Raw genomic sequence first — 21,999 nt, 5'->3', positions numbered from 1 at the left:
TCCGCCTGCCCTGCCACCATCAGCCCGCCTATTTTAGGTAGATCCCATCCCTGGCCGTCCCTGTGGGTCTGTGTCTACCTATTTTCCTCAGAGCCACAGGGTGGGGCTCTGCTTTGCTTAGGAAATAGCATCAGCCCATGTCAGCAGGCACATCCCTCACAGCTGACTCCCACATCACTTCAACTGCTGCTAGCTTTAGGAACCGAAATCTCTGCCCCTAAAAATACATACAAGCCATCTACTGTACAAGCAGTTCAAAGGCCAAAAGTAAAAGTCTCTGTTTCCCAGAGTGAACTGCCGCTTGCAGTGTCTTGTGGCTCTTTCTGGAAATTTCCACGATATTTAAGCTTCCGCAGCCATGTGCCGCTTAACGACAGACAGAGATGTCTTCTGAGAAATGGGTCGTTGGGTGCTTGCGTCGTTGTGCAAACATCGCAGAGGGCACCTCGCACCTCGGTGCAGGCCTGTCATGTGGTGTGTGCTGTGCTTCAGCACCACAGGCGGTTTGCTCACGTCAGCAGCGCCACACACACTGAGGAGCTGTGGTGTGAGCCCTGACAGTGGCTTTTCTTCTTTTGTAATGCAAGCGTCTGAGGTGAGCTTTGACTGCCACGGCATTCATTTCAAAGAGGCATCCGCTTCAAAGACGGCTATCTCGGGTAACGAGGACACCGGCCACACCAGCTGGAGAGCCTGACACCCACTCTGAGGCACCCTTGTTTAGAGATCTTGGTGGGTTTAATAACGGGCCCTGTGGGCCACTTGTTTTCTTCTCTTCCCGCACTTCACCTTCCTGCTCTTATATTTTAAATTCACCAATAAAAGGCGAGCCCATGAAACCCTAGGCCTCCACACTCAACCCCAACAAAGGAGAACTCCAGGCCCCTGCTCTCTCTCCACCGGGGGCCTTGCTGGGTGCCCCCTGGTGTGAGGAGTAGACCTTCCCCTCCCCAATGGTCATCACGGAAGGGCGTCTTGCTATTGTAATAAGAACCACCAGGGTTCTACATTGATACATTGTAGATACATTGATACATTGATACATTGGTTTAGGAAGAGGAGATGTCTGAGAGCCAGTGACCCTAATTACCTATTGCGGTTTAACAAACCACCCCAAGACTTAGTGGCTAAAACAACATGTGTAATGTGGGCAGGGCTTCCTGGAAACGGCCCATCTCTGGTCTAGGAGGCACCAGCTGAGGAGGCTCATCTGGGCCTGGAGGAGCCACTGCCAGGATGGCACACTCACATGGCTGGTTGGTGGCTCCTCTCGATGTGGGCTCTGAGCCAGGAAGTCAGCTTTTACTCACGCAAAACAATAAAGAGTGCCACTTAGGAAGTCACAAGCAGTTTCTTCAATAAGTTAAACCCAGAGTTTGCCATGTGACCCAGCAATTCTATTTCTATACCTGCTTGGGTGAGGGGCTGAGAGCTGTTTGCAGGCCCCTCCTTCAGCGGTCGGCCCAGGCAGGCAGGAAGCTTGGCTTCCTTCCCTTGTCACTAGGGGCAACATAAGCTTTCTGCCCACTCCAGCTGGCTCCATGGCCTCTGCCATCTTTGTCCTGCTAATTTACATATTCCCTCCCGATTGTCTGTGGGTGTCACGGAGTGATGGTCAATTACCATATTTCTCTCTTATTAGTATAGATACTCAGCATAGGCAAATACTATGAAATTGTATGTTGAGATAGAAAGGAGATCAGTGGTTTCCAGGGGCTGGGAGAAGGGGGCAAGGAAGGAAGGGGGAGTGACTGATAAAGAGTATAAGCTTTCCTTTTGGAGTAATAAAAAAGTTCTGGAACAAGTTAGTGGTGATTCTTGTACAACATTGTGAATGTACTTAATGCCTGTGTGCTTTAAAATGGTTAAAATGGCAAAATTTTAAATTTTATAAGTACTATAAAAGAAACACAGAGAAAAAAGCAGTCAGTCAGGTTTGGTAAAGTATAGACAGACCAAGTGGGCAATGACTGGATTTAGGCAAAAGCACAGAAATTGGGATCTGGAGAGCAATCAGTCATGGTGGCTAATGATATTTCTTTTCATTGGTAGTAAATTGGTAGTCGTTTTATTGGCTAAATCATTTGTATATGTACTTTTTTTTTTTTTTAAACAAAAAGTATCAGGGTGTCTCCTTTGTGTCAAATTCTGTGAGCAAGCACTTTCCTAGTCAGTTTCAAAATATAGAAACACTTCTGTGAGGTAGACTGTATTATCTCATTACAGATGAGGACATTGAGACTAAGGATACTGTGTTACTGGTCCAGAGTCAAATGAGGTAACACGCGGGGAGTGGAACCCATTGAGTCTACTAGCAAACTCCAGGGAACACTACTCACAGCTAACTTTCATGAGGTCTTCCTACTCTATTCCAGGAAACAGAGGCACAGGACATTTCGGGGTTAGCTTTCTCAGTTTTATAGGACATGATATTCATGGAACAGTGTTTGGGTAGGGTCCTTATTGCTTTTACATTTTTTGAAAGTGTTTATTTTCCAGCTTTCTGAAGGTACAATTGGCAAATAAAATGCTGATTTAATAAATGTGAATATTCTGAAAGGATTACCACGATCAGATTAACTAATACCTAAATTTCTAGTGAAATACAACAGTGATTTTCAGCCTATTTCTTCTCATGGCACACAAAAGTAATTACTAAAATTCTGCAAACAAATCAGAAAATATATTTCTTGTCCATCTGACAAAAAATAGGTATTATGTGAATTGATCAATAATATGCAGCTCTATTATATGATCTATATATTTATGTTTCAAGACAAGGCATTCACCCCAGATTGCTATTGTGTTGGCTGCAGCCATTTTTTTATTTGACATTCTAATCTAACTCTAGAATCTAAGGCATATCAACAGTACAACTATTTTTTTAAAATATATTTTATTGATTTTTATACAGAGAGGAAGGGAGAGAGATAGAGAGTTAGAAACATCGATGAGAGAGTCATCGATCAGCTGCCTCTTGCACATCCCCTACTGGGGATATGCCCGCAACCAAGGTACATGCCCTTGACCGGAATCGAACCCGGGACCCTTCAGTTCCCAAGCCGACGCTCTATCCATTGAGCCAAACTGGTCTCAGCTCAACAGTACAACTATTGAAATTTCTTTTGAGAGCAAAATTATTTAAACTTAAACTTCTTCCGCCAAAACTGGTTTGGCTCAGTGGATAGAGCGTAGGCCTGCGGACTGAAGGGTCCCAGTTTGAATCCGGTCAAGGGCATGTACCTTGGTTGTGGGCACATTCCCAGTGGCGGGTGTGCAGGAGGTGGCTGATCGATGTCTCTCTCTCATCGATGTTTCTAACTCTCTATCCTTCTCCCTTTCTCTCTGTAAAAAAAATCAATAAAATATATTTAAATGCAAAACAAAACAAAACAAAAAGACACACAAAAAAACTTAAACTTCTTCTAACACCACTTCTTCAAAATAGACTCGCCCAGGCCGTGGTATTTTGTGGAAGAGCCACACTCAAGGGGCCAAAGAGCCACATGTGGCTCTCGAGCTGCAGTTTGCCGACCTCGGGTCTAAGGGAAAAAAGGTCAGTGCCCCCAAATAGCATGTTTTAAAAATTCTTGTGGTACACCAGTTGAAAACGCTGCTTACAGTATTATTAATTACTAGAGGCCCAACGTACGAAAATTCATGTCAGAGTAGGCCTTCCTTCCCCCATCTGGCAGCACCCGCTTCCTTTGGGCACCTGGGACTTGGGCTGGCTTTCTTTGGGCTGCCTTCAGGTACCCGGGGCCCAGCTGGCTTCCCTCCAGCCCAGCTTCGTCAGGAAGGATGTCCAGTCTACTTAGCATATTACCCTTTTATTATTATAGGTACTATACTGTACATTTGATCTGCAAAACTTATTCATCATATAACTGAAAGTTTGTACCCATTGGAAATAAGACGGATATCTCTTATTTCCCCTAACTTGCAATCCCTGGCAAGTACTCTGTTTCTGTAAGTTTGATTATTTTAGATTCCACATATGAGATCATTCAGTATTTGTCCTCTAGGTCCTTTCATGTTGTTGTTACTGGTGGTGGTGGTGGTGTGTGTGTGTGTGTGGTATCTCATATCTTCCCACGAATTCATTCATTGGTAGACACTTAGGTTGTTTCCCTCTCCTGGTGAATGTGAATAATGCTGCAATAAACACGAGGAGGAGATATCTCTTCAATGTACTGAGTTCTTTCCTTTGGATAAGTACCCAGAAGTGGAATTGCTGAATCCTACAGTAATTCTATTTTTAATTTTTTTTTTTTTTGAGGAAACTTCATACAGTTTTCCATAATGGCTTTTCCACCAGCAGTGTGCTCAGGGTTCCCTTTTCTCTGCATTCTCACTAGAATTTGTTATCTCTTGTTTTCATGATTATGGCCATTTTAATAGGTGTGAGGTGATAGCCAATTGTGGTTTTGATTTGCATATCCCTGATGATGGTGATAGTGAGCCCTTTTTCATGTAGCTATAATAACTTCTTTGGGAAAATGCCCATTCAGCTCCTCTGCCAATTTCAAAATCAGGTTGTTGGGTTGCTTTTTTTCCTTGCTGTTTAGTTGTCTAAGATCCTTATATATTTTGACTAGAGGCCCAGTACACAAAATTCATGCATTGGGGGAAGGGGAGTGTCCCTCAGCCCAGCCTGCACCCTCTCCAATCTGGGAGAACTTTGCTGGTTAGAGTAATCATAGTTATAGGTCCTTATTATTCAATACTTTTAATATTTCTTGTTGCAAAATCAGCTAACAGTTGTATGGACGCTTTCTTGTAGGTAACTAACTGCTTTTCACTTGCTGCTTTTAAGATTCTCTCTTGTCTTTAACCTTGGCATTTTAATTATGGTGTATCTTGGTGTGGGCTTCTTTGGATTTCTCTTGTTCGGGGCTCTCTGAACATCCTGGACTTGCAAGTCTATTTCTTTCACCAGGTAAGGGAAGTTTTCTGTCATTATTCCTTCAAATAGGTTTTCAATTTCTTGCTTTCTCTCATCTCCTTCTGGCACCCCATAATGCAATTGTTGGTACACTTGAAGTTGTCCCATAGGCGCCTTACACATTTTTCTTCATATTTTTGTGTTGTTTATTCTTTTTGCTCTTCTGATTGGGCTTTTTTTTTTTTTTCTTCCTTATGTTCCAAATCACTAACTTGATTCTTAGAATCCTCTACCCTACTGTTGAATCCCTGTAAATTGTACTTTATTTCAGTTAGTATATGCTTAATTTCTGACTGTTTTTTTTTCCCATGTTATTAAAATTTTCACTAAGATCCTTGCAAGTCTCACTAAGTTCCTTAAAGCTCTTATGAGGATCCTTGACTAAATTTATAACCATGGTTTTGAACTCTGTATCCAGTAGTTTGCTTACTTCCACTTCTTTCATTTGTGACATGTTTTTTTTTTGTCTCTGCATTTTGGTTGCTTCCCTGGAAGGGAGCTCCAAGCAAGGGCTATGCGATACTTTGAAATAATATGAAAAATATTACCCTACATTTACCTGCTTTCCTGTTAGGTGTAAAATGTTAAGAATTCTTACATAGTTAAGTGTATAGATTTGGCTGTGATTGAGGCAGAGAGATAGAAGGCAGAGCTCTCAAGAGGGCTTCCCCTTCCTATTCCCCCACACCTCGGGATTTTTTTGTGGTTATTTTTTAGAATCTCCCATGTGAGCAGACTCAGGTGTTTGGGATTGCAAATCCTGCTTTGGTATCTTTCCATCTAAATGAAAGAAAATTTCCCAGTCTCTTTGGATTTTTCACCTCTATATAGGACATATCTAATTTCCATAACAATACCTTTCCAATACCTTTCAGAATTTCTTTAAGGCACATTTCTTGGAAAAGAATCCAATGAGCAGACTTAGCAGAACCCCTGAGTGTTAATTCTGGAAGAATTATATAAAAGAAAATTCGAATTCCATCTCAACAAGGTTGCCCAACGTTGCACAACTGCTTGCCTCCCTGAATCAGAGTGTTATTGTTGGCAAAAAGGAAATGATCATGGTAAATGAAAATAGTTCCGTCGTCTTGTATTTGGATGACCAAAGGAATTCTTGCTCATTGTAAACAATTCAGAAAATAGGGGAGAGTATAAATAAGAAAAATGAAAAGTAATGGAAATTCCAGCACACATGAAAAGCAATGGTGATACCAGTACACAAGAATAAGATTCCTGGGAATTCTCCATAATTTGGGATTTTTTTTTTCCTAGAGTACCCACAAACGCGCAGTTATACTATATACATATATTATATCCACATTCATGCTATATTTACATTCATACAGTTTATATTTGCATTGGCACATATAGGATGTATAACGTAACATTAATTACATGTAAAAATTTATCACATTATATTTTCCACTCGTGTGTACTCAAGACTGTATGAATGACACTGGGAACCCTAGATTACATCTATTTGGGGGTAGGGAGGGAATCCCCTCAGAGTGGGCTCGAGCATAGAACTACAAGTCCCAGAAGCCCAAGGCGCAGGCCGGGCGACCAGAGTATGAAGAGACTACTAATACCAGCAAGCATGGCGCAGACGCCGGGACTACGAGTCCCAGAATGCACTGCTCTCAGTTCGCGCAGGGCCCTCCGGGATATGTAGTCGTTGGAGGGAGCTAATTCCTATTTCAATATAAAAGAAAATGTAAATTCCCCCACCGCCCACCAACGCAACTTGCAACCAGCAAGCGAGAAGCCCGGGCGCACCATAGAGAAGTAAACTCTTCGGGGTCCCAACTGTAGCGCGGGAGCGGGACGCATGCGCATGCTCGGCAGTCACCGGCGCGGGAGGTGGCGCGCGCTGCAGGCCTAGAGCGACGGACCCCGCCCCCGTTCCCAGCGCGCCGGTCCCGGGAGTCTGCGCAGATTGCGCAGGGTGGAGGGCCGCGGGGAACGACTCCCAGCGCCTGCGCAGATCAGCGGCTTCTCTCGCGAGGACGGACGCCATTATCGCATCTCCCCGACAAACACCACGAGAATTCCGCAGCCCACACGGTAATTGCAGCTCCCGCAGCCGGTCGCGTCTCCACCTCCCCCTTCCCGCGGGGCGAGAGCGAGAGCGAGATCTCCCCTCCTCCCTCCTCCCTTCGCCCTCCTCCGGCCGCGGCGCCCGCGCCCTCCGCCCCCACCCGGACGCCCTGCTCGGCCCGCCAACGGCCCGCTGCCTCCGTCCGGTAGCCCCTTCAGCGCCCTCGGCCCCGCCTCTCCCCTCAGCCCTGCGGGCGCCCCTCCTCCCCCCGCGTTCCCCTCAGCCTAGTTAGTCCCTCCGGAAGCCCCCGGGCACCTCTGCCCCCCTCAGGCCTGCGGGCACCCCCTGAACCCCGCCGCCCCTCCCTCCGGGCGCCCCCTCAGTCCTGTCAGGTCCTCGGTTTCTGAGGCCCCCTGCCCCCCGCGTCCTCTCGGGCGCCTGGCGCCCTCTCCCCGGCATTCCGGTACCGGGGAGCTGGGTAAAAGGGCCGAGCGCCGGCTCGTTTTCTTTCCGGAGAAGACGGTTCCTTTCTTTTCACTAGTTTTGTTTTGCACCGGCACTCCCCCCGCCTCGCCCCCCGCCCCCTGCCGTGCGGGGTCTGGGCAGGTCGGGCCGGTGACTGGCCCGCACCGGGGGCCGCGCCAGCTGCATCTAAACTTGGGGGGCTGCCCTGCAGACGGGCGGCTCGCAGCTGTGTGTGTGTGTGTGTGTGTGTAGGGGGGGCAGGTTGGCCTCCCTTCTCTGGGAAATGGGAAACTGCAGACACCCTAAAGACCCCTCGGCGTGGCGGTTCCCGCCAGTCCAGCTTCCCCCTCGGTTGGCACCTGCGATAACCAGTGTGAGATGGAGCCCCGGGAGCCGGGGCCGCGAACAGCTTTCGCTCCCTTTGCCTGTGGCCTCAGAGGCATACAGTAGGGGCATAAGGTGCTTTTTAAGGAGCAGGCAGCTGTAGACTTCGGAGGGGATCCGATCCAGTTCTCCCGACGTTGGTGAATGAGGATTTCAGGGTGTGTGTGTGTGTTTTCCCCCTTCCTCTCTCTCTCTCTCTCTCTCTCTCTTTCTTTCTTTCTTTCTTTCTTTCTTTCTTTCTTTCTTTCTTTCTTTCTTTCTTTCTTTCTTTCTCTTTCTTTCTTTCTTTCTCTTCTTTCTTTCTCTTTCTTTCTCTTCTTTCTCTTTCTTTTCTTTCTTTTTCTTTCTTTTCTTCTCTCTCTTTTCTTTTTTTCTATTTCTGTGGTTTAATCCTTTTGAATTGTGACCTTAGTTTTTTGCTTTGAAGACTTCCCCCGCCCCCCACCCCACCCGAACCCTCCCACTCCCGTGCCTGTGCATTCCATCTCCACCGTGTGAGCGAATTGGATACATTGCCTTGATAGAGGACTGATTTGTCTCTGATGAGATGGTAGGGATTGTCTTAACATTGGAGAAATAAATATTCCCCGAAGAACTGTCAACAAGAGTGAGTGACTTCCAAGGACGGAGAGCCCAGCTTAGAGTCTGGAAGTGGAACAGGTGATTGCTCTCTATTTGGAGTTACCTGTCCTTCCCAAATGTCCCCCAAGGAATGTACTCTGAGACCTGACTGCGTTGGTAAAACTAGCACTAAACTAAGCCAGTTAATGAGAGGGTAGAGCTGTAACTGGAAGTGTGGGAAACAAAGAATAACGGGATAGTTGAGTGGTCTTCAGTGAGAGAAGGGGTACATTAGAAAATAGATGGTTGGATCATTTTAACGTTCAGGTTTTAGGACAACCCTGGGTGCAGATATCCAGTGGTAAAAGAAAACTTGAGAACTGCCTGTAAAATTCTATATGTTTAGCTCCGTTTCCCTTTTGTCTTGCAGTAAAAATAATATGTTGCTGTCATGTATTCTGTCATTGGCTTTAAAAAACACACACAACTGCCATTGGTGTTCTGTGGCAGGGACTGCTCATCATCTCCCGGGTTCTCATCACAGCGACCCAATGCGGTAGAGACTGTCCTGTTTCATGGATGAGGTGACAGGTCCACAGAGGTTAAGTGACTTGCCTAAGACACACAGAACCAAGGTTTGAATGTTTTAAAAAAATTCTACATACATATATTTAATATTTTAGCAGTCCATCACCTTGACCACTCGGCCACCTCGTCCCACATACATTTAATATTTTAAAGAAATGTACATAATGAAAAGTAACAGTCCCCTATCCCACCTCTCAGTCCCCCGCCTTAATATTTTTTTGTTGTTCCTTCAAGAAGTTCTTAATAGCTCTAAATAATAAGCTGATATTAATTTTACACATTTTTGACGTTATGATAGTATGATTTAGCTCTTCAAATATCCCATTTTTCTATCCACTGAATTCACTGTTTCAGTTAACTCAATTGTTCATAACTATGCAATACTGTTTGTTTCACAGCCAAGTAATACATTTCCCTTCTAATACAGCTGTTTATTTTTTTGTATTGTTTATAATGGCCTTTCTCTTTCTTTGCATTTTCTGCTTCCATTGACTCCTTACATTGTTTTAAATTCTCAATATAGTGTCAGATCTCTTCAACCTTCTCTCTCCTCTCCAGCCCTCTGTCTTATTTTTCTAACCTGGAATGACTACTCCATGCAGGTATCATCCTGATGTTTTCCTTTGCTATACATCTGGATTTGTTCTGGACTCCATATTTTAATCTTGGCTATTTTCATTTCATGAGAAACTTTGGCCAAGTAGCCTTATTCCTTTTGGCTGACTGGTTTAGGATCCTCTTTGGTTTTAGGACATTTCCAGCATGCCAAAGGTGTGCTCTTTGATCCGGGGGCTTGTCCTTCAGCCTTGGGAAAGTCTCTGGTTTCATTTATTTGAGAATTTCTTCTCTTTTCTCTTTTCCAAGTTCCTGTTAGATTGTTAATGGACATCTTGACCTCCTGAATCTATTCTTCCTGTGTCATTTTATTCTTATATCTGAGAGAAGGCTTCAATTTATCTTCCAATCCTATTTTAAACTAGAGGCCCGGTGCATGGATTGTGCCCTATTGTAATCTGGGACCTGCTGGCGGATGTTGGACTTCTGGTTTCAGCCTGATCCCTGCAGGCCAGGCCGAGGGACCCCAGCAGTGCACGAATCCATGCACTGAGCCTCTAGTATGCATATAAGATCTTTGGTTAATTTCTTCCTGCCCTCCTCTCCCCCTTCCTGAGATTTATCAGTCTGTTCCATGTTTCCATGTCTGTGTGTTGAGTGTCTGCCCCCTGGTGATCACTGCACATTATAGTTACCTGTTGAACAGTCACTTATATATATATATAATTTCCATTATTGAAATGTTAATTTCCGAAAGTATATTTGTTGTATTTCTTTTTCATAGCAGTTTATTGTTTTTTAATGTATTGTCTTCTTGTCACTGAGGGTACAAATAGGGATTGTTTCTTTTTTTGTTTTCTAATTTCTTCTTTCATTTAATGTCGCTGTTGTCTTTTAAAAAATACTGACTTCCTGCTTCATATGGCAAGGACTCAATTATTGGTAATTGTTGTGTAAAGCAAGAGGAAGCTAGTAGATCTGAGTCTGTGGGGCTGGTTTTGAAAATGTATGGGTTTCCCTTTGGTGATTGGGAACTTGTGCTTGGACCTGGAATGCCAGGTGGCTGAGATATTTTATCTGGGCCTTTCAGGAAAAGGAAGACCCCTTTGGATGGGGGTGTCCCACTTGGTGTAGAACAGCGGTGGCCAACCTTTAGGACCTCACAGACCACCAGTGTCCACAGACCACCGGTTGGCAACCACTGCTCCAAAGGTTTCCTTAAATCAGCAGTTGCCAACCTATCAGACCTCACAGACCAACCGTGGTTCACGGACCACCGGTTGGGGACCGCCGGTCTAGAGGGCCTTTGCAGCTCTTCTGTACCAGGACTGTCTTCGTGTGCAGGCACAGACTTCAGGTTCTGCTAGAGTCCTGGGTTTTGGGTCCCAGCATGCTGCATGTGGGCTTAGAGCCCTCCTTGCTGTTTCCTTTGTCTTCATTAGATTCTCTTAGTCTGCCAGAAATTTGTAAAATCTCTTGGCTGCCTTCTTATTTTCTTTCTTGTGGGTTTATTATATGCTGTTAAATTTATTTTAATGGGATGAGCAGTGATCACTATGAGCAGGAATTCCAGAACCTGTTCTCTTCATCATTGTGCTCCTCTCTCCTGCCTCCCAGTGGTCTAGGTGATGATGCCCACCGTCAGTGGGACACAGGGCCAGTCATGATCCCCAGGGCTGTTTCCATATTACAGGTGTGGGTGGATGGTGTTTGTTCCCTGTGGAGGTTCTCCTGGCTCTGTAGCCTTGAGGTGGGTGCCAGGCTCCGCTGGGGAAGGTCAACCATAAATGGGTCGTGCAACAAAGATTGTGATTTCAGATTCTTTAGTCGGCTTTTTCTGTCAGTGTTCTAAGAGAGCCTTTCAGCACTTCAGAGTTTAAGGAATGCCCCTAGTTAAGCAGTGATTACTGAACTCAAAGTGTAATTGTGATGCGTGGTAGTCTAGTGTCCTTTGAAAGTTGCACACAGTGAAATGCATCTGCTGTGTTTGCCAAGGCCTTGCTAGTGAAGTGGTCCACAGGCCAGCAACATCACTACACTAGGCATTTTAGGGAAATGCATATTTCCAGGCTCTGGCCAGACATGGAATTAGAATCTGCAGTTTTATAAACTTAATTTTGAAGTAATTTTACAAAAGAGTTGCAAAAATTGTTTGGAGAGCTTCCCTGCTCCATTCACCTATTTCCCCTGACACCTTACTGATCAAATATCCTTAGGAAAACCAGAAAATTCACATATCGACACAGTATGTTAACTAAATTAGAGACCTTACTGTTATTTTCTGTTTCAGAATCTAATCTAGGATCCCACAGTTTATTCAGTTATTCTGCCTTCTTAAATCTCCAATCTGTGGTATTATATAGCCCTAACGTATCTCTCCCAAGATATTTGTAAGTTGCAAAGGGAAAATTAGTAGCATCAAAGTGAAAAATCCCAGCAGATATCCCCTTAACATCAACACTAATAATACATAATAATATCAGGTATGATCCACTGAGATGAAATGCATACCCTCAGTCTAATCATGAGAAAACTCATGAGGGACATTTGCCAAAATACTGCTAGTGCTTTTCAGAAATGTCCATTTTTTTTTGTTTTTGTTTTCTTCCCTTAACATTTATTTTCTCATAGTTCTGGAGACTAGAAATCTTATATCAAGATGTCAGCAGGTTTGGTTCCTTCTCCAGCCTCTCTCTTTGGTTTGCAGATAGATGTTGTATCCTCCCATTGTCTTTCCTCTGTACGTAATTTGTCTGATGTCCCTTTGTTTGTCAAAATTTTCCTTTTTTATAAGGATACCAGTCAGGTTGGGTTAGGGCCCACCTTAATGGCTCATTTTAACTGAACCATATCTTTAAAGGCCCTGTGTCCAAATACAGTTACATTCTGAGGTACTGGGACAAAGGTTTCAATATGAATTTGAGGGGGTGGGGGAGGATGACACAATTCAGTCCATAACAGGTGACAGTATGGCAGATTTATTTTTCCTAAATAATATATATATTTTTAAATATATTTTATTGATTTTTTACATAGAGGAAGGGAGAGAGATAGAGAGCTAGAAACGTCGATGAGAGAGAAACATCGACCAGCTGCCTCCTGCACACCCCCCACCGGGGATGTGCCCGCAACCAATGTACATGCCCTTGACCGGAATCGAACCTGGGACCTTTCAGTCCACAGACCGACACTCTACCACTGAGCCAAACCGGTTTCGGCCTAAATAATATTTTCTACAATTTCTGTAATGTTTCAATATTTTACAATATTGACCACTGGTGGTCTGTGAGGTCCGAAAGGTTGGCCACCACTGCTGGGGATCATGACTGGCCTTATATAATAAAAGCCAAATATGCTAAGTGTCTGGTCCTCCTTCCAGCCAATCAAAGTGTAATATGCTAAGGCCACTCAACCACTCACTCTGACTTGTACTGACTACCAGGGGGCAGACAGTCCACCAGTCCACGAGTTGCTATGATGTGCACTGCCCACCAGGGACAGACGCTCTGAATGGTAGGTTAGCTTGCTGCTGGAGTGCAGCTGATTGGGACTGAGCAAGATGGTCCAGACATGCTCTGGAGCCCTCCCGCAGTCCCTCACCAGCTAGCCAACCTCCTGCATCCCTCCCCGGCCCCGATTGTGCATCAGTGGGGTCCCTTGGCCTGACCTGCACCCTCTGGCAATCAGACCCCTTGGGGGATATTGGAGGGCCAGTTTTGGCAGGATCTCACAGGCCAGGCTGAGGGACCCCACTGGTGCACAAATTTGTGCACAAGACCTCCAGTGTATGTATGTATGTAATCATGTATGTACGTATGTATGTGTGTGTATCTAACCTAATAATAGAGTAATATTCAAATTAACCACCACTCTGCTACACAAGCCATGCCCACCAGCCAGTCAGGGCAAGTATACAAATTAACCCAACCAAGATGGAGGTTAATTTGCATATCAAGACAGCATAGAAAGAAGCCAAGCCTGTAGAAGGGAGAGAAGCTGCGGAGAAGCAAGAGGGGTGGCAGAGAAGGGAGAAAAGCAGGTGGGGTGTGCTCACACGCGCGAGCGCACAAACACACACACACACACACACACACAGCTATAATATTCAGAGTGTCCCCTTGGGAGCTCAACTAGGAGACTGGGAGTTCACTTGCTCGCTATGACATGCGCTGACCACCAGGGGGCGGCTCGGAACATGGCAGCTACAGTGGGCAGCTGGGTGCTGAGGGAGTAAGGGAAGGAAGAGGTGGGAAGGTGGGGAACCTGATTGGTCCTGATCCTGATCACTGGCCTAGCTGTGCATGAATTGCATGTACTGGGCCTCTAGTTATTTTATAATTTGGAAAAGCAACAATGTCAGAACAAAACAAAAGTATTTGAGTTTACATTTAAAATATAGTAAGATTCTATGTGTGATCATTTTAGTTTTTTCACTTACATGATATGTCTTCTGGGCATTTGAAAGTCACAAGAGATGCTGGACAATTTGTTGTGTAGGATTAACCCAAGCATTACAGGATATACAGCGCCCCTTCCCCAGTGGCACCCCTTCTCCATCACTTAGGCAACCAAAAATATCTATCATGGTTTAAACTCCATTGATCACCACTTTAAAGTATAATTTTATACTAATATTTGCAAACCTTTTCTCACCCATTTTAAAGTAATAGGAAGAAATAATGCTAATTACCTTCAGCTGTGCCAGTGAGCAGGTTGTCTGTGTCTCGGTACTGGCAGTTTCATGATAGCTAAAGTTGTCTAAAGAAAATGAAGCCTCTTTTGCTGCAGTTTATCCAAATCTTTTTTTTTTTTTTTTAATATATTTTTATTGATTTTACACAGAGAGGAATTGAGAGGGACAGAGAGTTAGAAACGTCGATGAGAGAGAAACATCAACCAGCTGCCTCTTGCACCCCCCCCACTGGGGATGTGCCCGCAACCAAGGTACATGCCCTTGACCGGAATCGAACCCGGGAACTTTCAGTCCGCAGGCCGACGCTCTATCCACTGAGCCAAACCGGTCCCGGCAGTTTATCCAAATCTTGATGCTCAGGAGAAAATATAATAATAGCAAATGGGTAGTGAACTCTGAATGTATGCCAAGCACTGTCCTATTATTTCTCTACATATGCAAAAATTCATTTGTTTGCAATAACAATGTGAGGTAAGCACACTTTTATTATGGCATGTGATTGGCACATAAACAGTGAGGTTGCTACAGATTTGGAAACTGAAGCTCAAATCTCTTTTGGGAAGCAGACAGCTTATAAGTATATACTATATTACATGTATTATACATAGTAATGTCAAAGTTATTGCCACAATGAAAATGTAGAGAACCAAAGAAATGCTGTGATTATTTTCTAAATCTATTTAACTTAGCAGTCAATTACTTACTGAATATTCTAAGGTTCTAAGTTACTTATTTAATAAGCTGTATTGTGGAGAAGTGATTTGTGACATTGGTTTTCCCCAGAAGTTAATGTAAAATAACTCAGTTGAGCTAATAGTAGCCCCAATTTTGTGAACTGATATTTCTCTCCTAAAACGGAAGCATTATTGTGACAAATCCAATAAAAGGCTTTATTTTTTATTTTGTTTGTTTTATTTTATTAAGAAAAGGCAGTTCCAGAGATTTTTGAGAAAACTAATTTTTATGCCCTGAATTCTTGGGGCATTACCTACTTGATGTAATAGTATCAGCTGAAGTAAACTCTTACAAAGACTGTCAGAAAATGCATAAAAGGCAAATAGGTTTTTAATATACCCATACTCCTTTCTTTTCTGTTGTGGTTTAAAGTTGATTACAAATAATACTTCAGGTTTTGATATAATTGGGAAAAAATGATAAGCTTTTTTCTTTTTAAAGTAATTTATTGATTTTGGAGAGAGAGGGAAAAGGAAGAGAAAGATAGAAACATCAATGATAAGAGAGAATCATTGATCATCTGCCTCCTGCATGCATTTTACTTGGGGACTGAGCCTGAAACGTGGGCAACCAGAAATTGAACTGTGGTCTCTCGTTCATAGGTTGATACTCAACCACTGAGCAGCACTGGCTGGGCAAAAATTATAAATTTAATAAGCTTTTTAAAATTTTTATTTCCCTCACCACTTAGTAGTTTGGGGATCTTTTTCCGATCCACTGTTTTGAGTTCAATGCATTTGCTTTTTTTTAGGCTGATTTTCAGGATAAAGCAAACAGTTTATCTTAAAACTTAGACTTCACAAACATTTTCCTTTTATTGTAAAACAACACATCAATGTAAAAAATAATACTGAAAAAATCCTTTAATCCTACCACATTAATGTTATATATCTGAGAATATTTTTCCAGTTTTTTATCTGCAAAAGACATTTTTTAACATAATTTGTCTACATATGTACATAACATTTTCAGTGACTTTTACTTAAAAACATGACAGTTTTTTTCCTTGTTTCCATACTTCTCATGATAATCTAATCCATTTCTTTGAGTGGATGTATCATAATACTTAGCAGTCTTTTTTTATTGTTGGTCATTTAGGTTTCTAGTTAATCTATACTCTAGATGGAATGTGTCCAGTCTTGAAAGATGGAAAGACTCTCTTTGTATTTAAAAAGTTGCCAGGGTTGCCTATTCATTTTGATGTTGAAGAAATACTTCCTGTGTTAGATGGTCGTCAAGGAAATAAGGAATAATGAACCACAAACCTTGTTTTGTGTGTTGGTTATTTAGGTGTGCTAGGCCCAGGTTCTAGATGATTTTTCATTAATGGTTTATTGATAACATCTGTTATAGCTTATTTCCTTAGTTTTTCCTTATCTTTATCTGTACTATATGTATCCTGAAAATATTAGCTATACAATTAAAATGTTACATGACTGTGTAAGACTGACTTTAAAATGCCCATGTAAATAAACTTTCTCATTTTGAAAAAAAGACTTGGGGTGTGGGGGGAATACACATTAAAGGTCTCAATGAGAATGTCTCTGATAAAAGCTTTAAAAGCCCTCCCTGATTTCATATAAAAACAAAATCACATAATGAATTGCTGGTCAGAAGTACTCTGGACCATTCTGAAATATTCATTTTTGGGGATGTGAGGAGTTTTAGGATTTTGAGAGCAAATATTGAGTGGGATCGATCACATGGTTGCAGTTTGCTATTATAAAGCTGTCCTTGTTTTCTTGCTCATGGACAGTTTTGGAGCTCATTTAGCATATCACATAACAAGAATCTTAGCAGTCATCTCTGCCTTTGCAAATAGTTTTAAAAATACTTCTAGGTTTAGGTTTCCCACTTTTGTGCAGGATGTGAAACCACTTAAAAACAAGAGTCTCAGCTACTCATCTCATTTATGCCCTCTGCCTTGCCTTTGGCTCTGTCCACTGTCCAGGGCTGTGCTCAGCCAGTCTCCATGGAAGAGAGGGTGCCTGTCCTCAGTCCTAAAGTCAAGGAGCAGAAGGACTGCTCTTGACCCCTTCTCACTCCCCAGCGCAGTGGTGAGGTTGGGCATCCACACCATAGTGCTCCAAAGTAATCTCTTACGTGGACGTGGAGCATGGCATCATCCAGAGCCTCCCATTGCTTGAACCCTGTGGGTATTCTGGAATTAAAATATGATAGAACCATTTACTTCTTAAACCACAAGCAGGTAGTTTGCCCCAAATGATATAAAATCATGAAATGGGTTCCTATTTTGAATTGACTTCTCTGCATTTTCCACATTTACCCATAGTTAGGAGCTGTCCGATATGACTAAAATGTTTTGGACTATCTTTTTCCGTGATGGGGTGATAGTAAAATTTACTTTGTCTCTTTAAGAAGCCTCACATTGGGGAGGGTGGGATGGTGGTGGTGTGAATGATAATGTGCCCCAGACAGGTAACACACAAGGTGGGATTTCTTACCAGGTCTGAGTGTGGAAGAATAAAATCTGTCTAAAAGGCCAGAGAAGGTGAAGAGATAAGAATAGTAGTTTTTTTGGTTAAATCCCTGAAAAAGTTGATAAGTGGAATTGAATGTGGGAAAATTGACTACCATTACCTTGTCCTAATTTGTTTTTATATTAGCATTTTAAATAGTTGAGTACAAATAAGGCACCAAATCGCCTTTGCGATTGTACTGACAAACCTTTCAGTAATAGAGATTTACATTGTGTGCTTCAAAAGGTGCTGCTTGTCATCTCCAGTGATTTTTCCTTTTACCTTAAGGTGGAAAATCATCAATTAACTTGAAGCAAAGATTAACCTTTTTTAATTACCGTGTTTCCCCGAAAATAAGACATCCTCTGAAAATAAGACCTACTTACAGGTTTCCTTCTGAGTGAAATATAAGGCATCCCCCCGAAATTAAGGCCTCCCCCCACCCTTAGGCTAAACATGAGAGATTTGGTCCACTGATTCTGAAAGAAATGGAGTCACAAGAAATTCACCAGGAAATTCAGGAATTGGATTGTTATGATGATGTTTCAGAAGATGATGACATGATTGTCATTGAATAAATGAGTAAATTCTTGATACTGTAGGATTCAGTTTGTCTGGTTTGTGTTGACAGCTACCGTACTATCGTACCATTATACAGGTAATAAATTTCCTTTATTTTCATTTAACAATAAATGTGTACCGTATTCTTCTTCATGGAAAAATAAGACATCCCCTGAAAATAAGACCTAGCGCATCTTTGGGAGCAAAAATTAATATAAGACACTGTCTTATTTTCGGGAAAACAGGGTAGAAATGGGTTTGGATAAACAGGCAGTGAAAACATGGTATGTGTGCTGCTGGCATTCCCATATTGGTGTGACTACATGTCCCCTGAATGTGGCCAGGGACACAAGCATCTTAATCTTATTATATGGAGCAGGGATTCCTGCGTCACCATGAAGTGGGGCACTGCAATTCCTTGGTAGGTGGGTAGGTGGGTAGCTGTTGCCAAGCCCACCTTATGGATACTCTCATCAGTGGGAGTTGGGGATGGGCCTCGGGAGCAAAGTACTGTGTTAGGCTTTTATGCCCAGAACACTTCTCTGAAGATGCCAAATAGTTCACAACCCACATGTTTAGACTGATTAACAAAAAAAAAAAAAAAAAAGGCTGGTGTTCTGATAACCATTTAAAAGTTGCAGCTGTCTGGGGCAAGCATAGTTTTCAATTAATTGAAATTACACATTTTAATATTTGCAGGATTTAACTAATTTCACTTTTTATTTTTGCAAAGTGAGGACTTAATATTTATTGTTTTAAGTTTGTATAATTTGTATTTGTATAAAATGCACTCATACTATGTTAGGGGGGAGAAAGGAAGCTCAAGGACGTACAATAAGATGAAAGCAAATATAATACATACTGCTAGGAGTTCGCTCCACACATAGCTGTTAATAAAAAATTCAGTTCAGCTTGCTTCCTGGATTCTTCCAGGATCATTCAAGAGACAGTAGGCTGCTTTGCCTTATTGGGATGCCTATGAATCCACTATAATCTGAATCAGAAATTGCTCTTTATAGCTAACAGGAGGTGGATCAGCAAGAGCCGATCCAGGCCTGTAGGTAACTGAACAATCCTGTAATAGCGGAGGCACCTCTAAGGAGGTCAAGATTACTATTCTTCAATAATTGTCTTTAATTTCTTTATCCCTCAGTCTCAAGAGGCAGTTTCAAGATTCTGTAGATGCTGTGGACATCATTAAACACTAGGGCAGAGGTCAACAAACATTTCTGTTTAAGGTAAGGTGAGCAGGCGTCCTGCTTCTGGCGGGACAGTCCCGATTCTTAACAATTTGTCCTGCGTCCCGAGGCGCTTTTAAAAAGTCCCGATTTTTGGAAAGACTAAAATCAGGACTTTTTAAAAACGCTGCGGGACGTCTGATCACCTTAGTGTAAGGGTCAGATAAATATTTTTGGTTTTGGGATCTCTCTCATAGCTGCTCAACTCTATTTGCCCTTGGAGGGTGGAACCTAAATGGGGATGGCTGTTTTTCTTTTTTTTAAAATTTTTAATCAATCTTTATTGTTCATATTATTACAAAGGTTCCTCATTTCTTCCCCCCTCCACCAGGTTCCCACCCCACCCTCTGCCCCCTCCCCATCCCCCATTGTCCTCATCCATAGGTGCACAGTTTATGTTCAGTCTCTTCCTCCCTCCCTTTCCCTGATAGTAAATCCCTTTTCAGATAGTAAATCAGTTACTTAGGATTTCTCATATCAATAATACCTCCACATGCCCAATGATACACTTCACACAAAAGACATTTCCAAATAAATCAACCAGCCTCATCCAGGCCCCACCCAAGGCACTCACAGATCAACACCCCAGCGCTATACTAACTCAACACATCCAGATCTAAGCCTTCATCACTTGATTCAGCAGACCCTCAAGTCCCCGCAAAAGTTTCCAGCCACGTCTGAGAGGCAGCCGTGGGGCAGGGGCAGGCGAGGAGCGAGCTGTTCCAGGCCTGGCTGCTCCGGGCCTGGCCTCTGTTGCTTTGGTTTGTTCCACAACCAGCTGCTCCGGGTCTAGTCACTGCCGCTCCCGACCTAGTTGCTCTGGACTTGGCTGCTGCTGCTCCGGGCCTGGCCGCACCCGACCTGGCTGCTCTGGGCCTGGCTGCTCCGGGCCTGGTCACTCCCAGCCCAGCAGCTGCTGCTCCGGGCTTGGCCGCACCCGACCCGGCTGCTCCGGGCCTGGGGGATGGCTGTTTTTCAATAAAACCTACAAAACTGACAGCAGGCTAGATTTGCCCTTGGGCTGTAGTTTGTGAATCTCCAAGCTCTAGACTAAAAGTTCTAATGCAAGTTGGAGAAAGAAATCATGGTTCGAAGTTCAATAACAGTATGATGACAGGAAAGCACACTTCATCTGGTGTCAAACTGTGTAAAGTGTCATTTTAGGTTTTACTCTCTTAGGCTCCTCTAGCATCCATGCTCTTCACTGCTGACTTGGAGAGTTTGGGGGCAATCTGGAGGGATCCACTGAACCATCTCTGAGAGTGTAGGTCAGAATCTTTTAGTTTATTTTGAGAAAATCTACTTGGAAAGAAATTGTCAGTGGTAGACCCTTAGAAGTATGATTAGCATTGGCAAAGTCACCTTCAAATGAAAATGCTTCTATTCATTCTCACTACCCCCCTTTTTGGAGAAAAAGCCCCAACATCTTTATAGGAATTTTTTTTTCAAGGTTTAGAAGTTGTAAGAATTGTACAAAGAATTGTATAGTTTCCTAGATTCTCAGATGTTAATCTATATTTGCTCTCCTGTTTCTATAACTGTTTGTATGTGTGTGTTATATAACATGTCTTCATTTTTATAACTGTGTGTATTTTTTCTAAATTTTGACATATCTCTATACTTTTAAATACAGTTTAAAAATATATTTTTATTCATTTCAAAGAGGGAGAGAGAGAGAGAAACATCAATGATGTGAGAGAATCATTGATTGGCTGCCTCTTGCACACCCACTACTGGGACCAAGCCAGCAAACGGGGCATATGCCCTTGACTGGAATTGAACCCGGGACCCTTTAGTGCACAGGCCAACTGAAGCAAACTGGCAAAGGAAAGTATCTTTCTTAAAAATGAGGACATATTATATAACCACAGTACAATTATTAACATTAACTTACCATTGATGCAGCTCTATTATCTAAGCAACAGATCTAAATCAGATTTTACTAAATATGTCAATAATGTCCTTTATACTGAAAGAAAAGGGGACTCCTTTATGAACTTTAATGAGTATATTTTCCCCCAAGAATATTTGGCCCTCGTGATGATACTGTGGTGGATGTGTCTGCCCAGGGCCGTGTGTGGTCAGCCAGTGTCTGCCACATGACCTTAGTGGGCCTCCCCATGCTTTTGTCCATTTGCTGCTTTAGATCATGTTAACTAGTTCTCCTTTGTTATCTACTCTGCCTCGTACGGGTTGCACTTGTCTAACATCTGTTGTGTGGGTCAAAAACCTCTGGAATGGTCCCTGCATCTACATCTGCCACCTGCCATTGTTAACTTGTTATTTGTTCTAATGACTGCTCAGGTCGGGAGTTAATTTTCTTTTGTTTTTATGTTGCTGGTTAGGATTATAAATTCCATTAACATTTTGAAATAATCTAGTTGTTTGGTTTCTGTAAAATTATGAAGTGGACAAAGGAGATTAGGACATTTAACCCTGAACTAGTGACCACCTCCCTCCCCCAGCTTTACAGTATGAGGCAATAAACTGGAGGAACAGATGGGTGATAAGAGGATTTGTTTTTAGAGGGAGCTGAGAGATGGATGGATGCACAGACCCAAGTGCCAGGGGAAGGAAACGAGAACACATGGTGATGGCTAACATGTGGGCTTAGTTAAGGACACAAAATGTGTTTCTGTGGGACTGTGCTGTTTCCTCCCCATTCACTTCTTTACTGCTCTCTGGTCTCATGTTCCCCTAATATTCATGGTGTATATTTCAATAAGGGGGGCATTTAGGGATGGGCCAATTTCTGT

At 42.9% G+C, this 21,999-nt stretch overlaps 1 protein-coding gene across 14 annotated transcripts in view; it reads left to right on the top strand.

The window, feature by feature from the left end:
* Positions 1-6,887: 6,887 nt before the first annotated feature.
* The window catches only part of LOC118720525 (BTG3 associated nuclear protein), a 144,380-nt gene continuing 129,268 nt past the window's right edge, over positions 6,888-21,999 (top strand). For 7 of the 14 annotated variants that reach the window (XM_045582613.1, XM_045582615.1, XM_045582614.1 and 4 more), the window contains exon 1: positions 6,918-7,009. The gene's annotated coding sequence lies outside the window, so the exon portion shown is untranslated. Of the gene's footprint in view, positions 7,010-8,937; positions 9,029-19,158; positions 19,244-21,999 lie in introns of all 14 variants that reach the window. The other 7 variants (XM_036440549.2, XM_036440550.2, XM_036440548.2 and 4 more) reach the window with 4 other exon arrangements.

This window comes from Pipistrellus kuhlii, unplaced genomic scaffold (assembly GCF_014108245.1).
Source record: "Pipistrellus kuhlii isolate mPipKuh1 unplaced genomic scaffold, mPipKuh1.p scaffold_m20_p_17, whole genome shotgun sequence".
Taxonomy (NCBI): domain Eukaryota; kingdom Metazoa; phylum Chordata; class Mammalia; order Chiroptera; family Vespertilionidae; genus Pipistrellus; species Pipistrellus kuhlii.
This window is presented reverse-complemented; position numbering and strand designations above follow the sequence as displayed.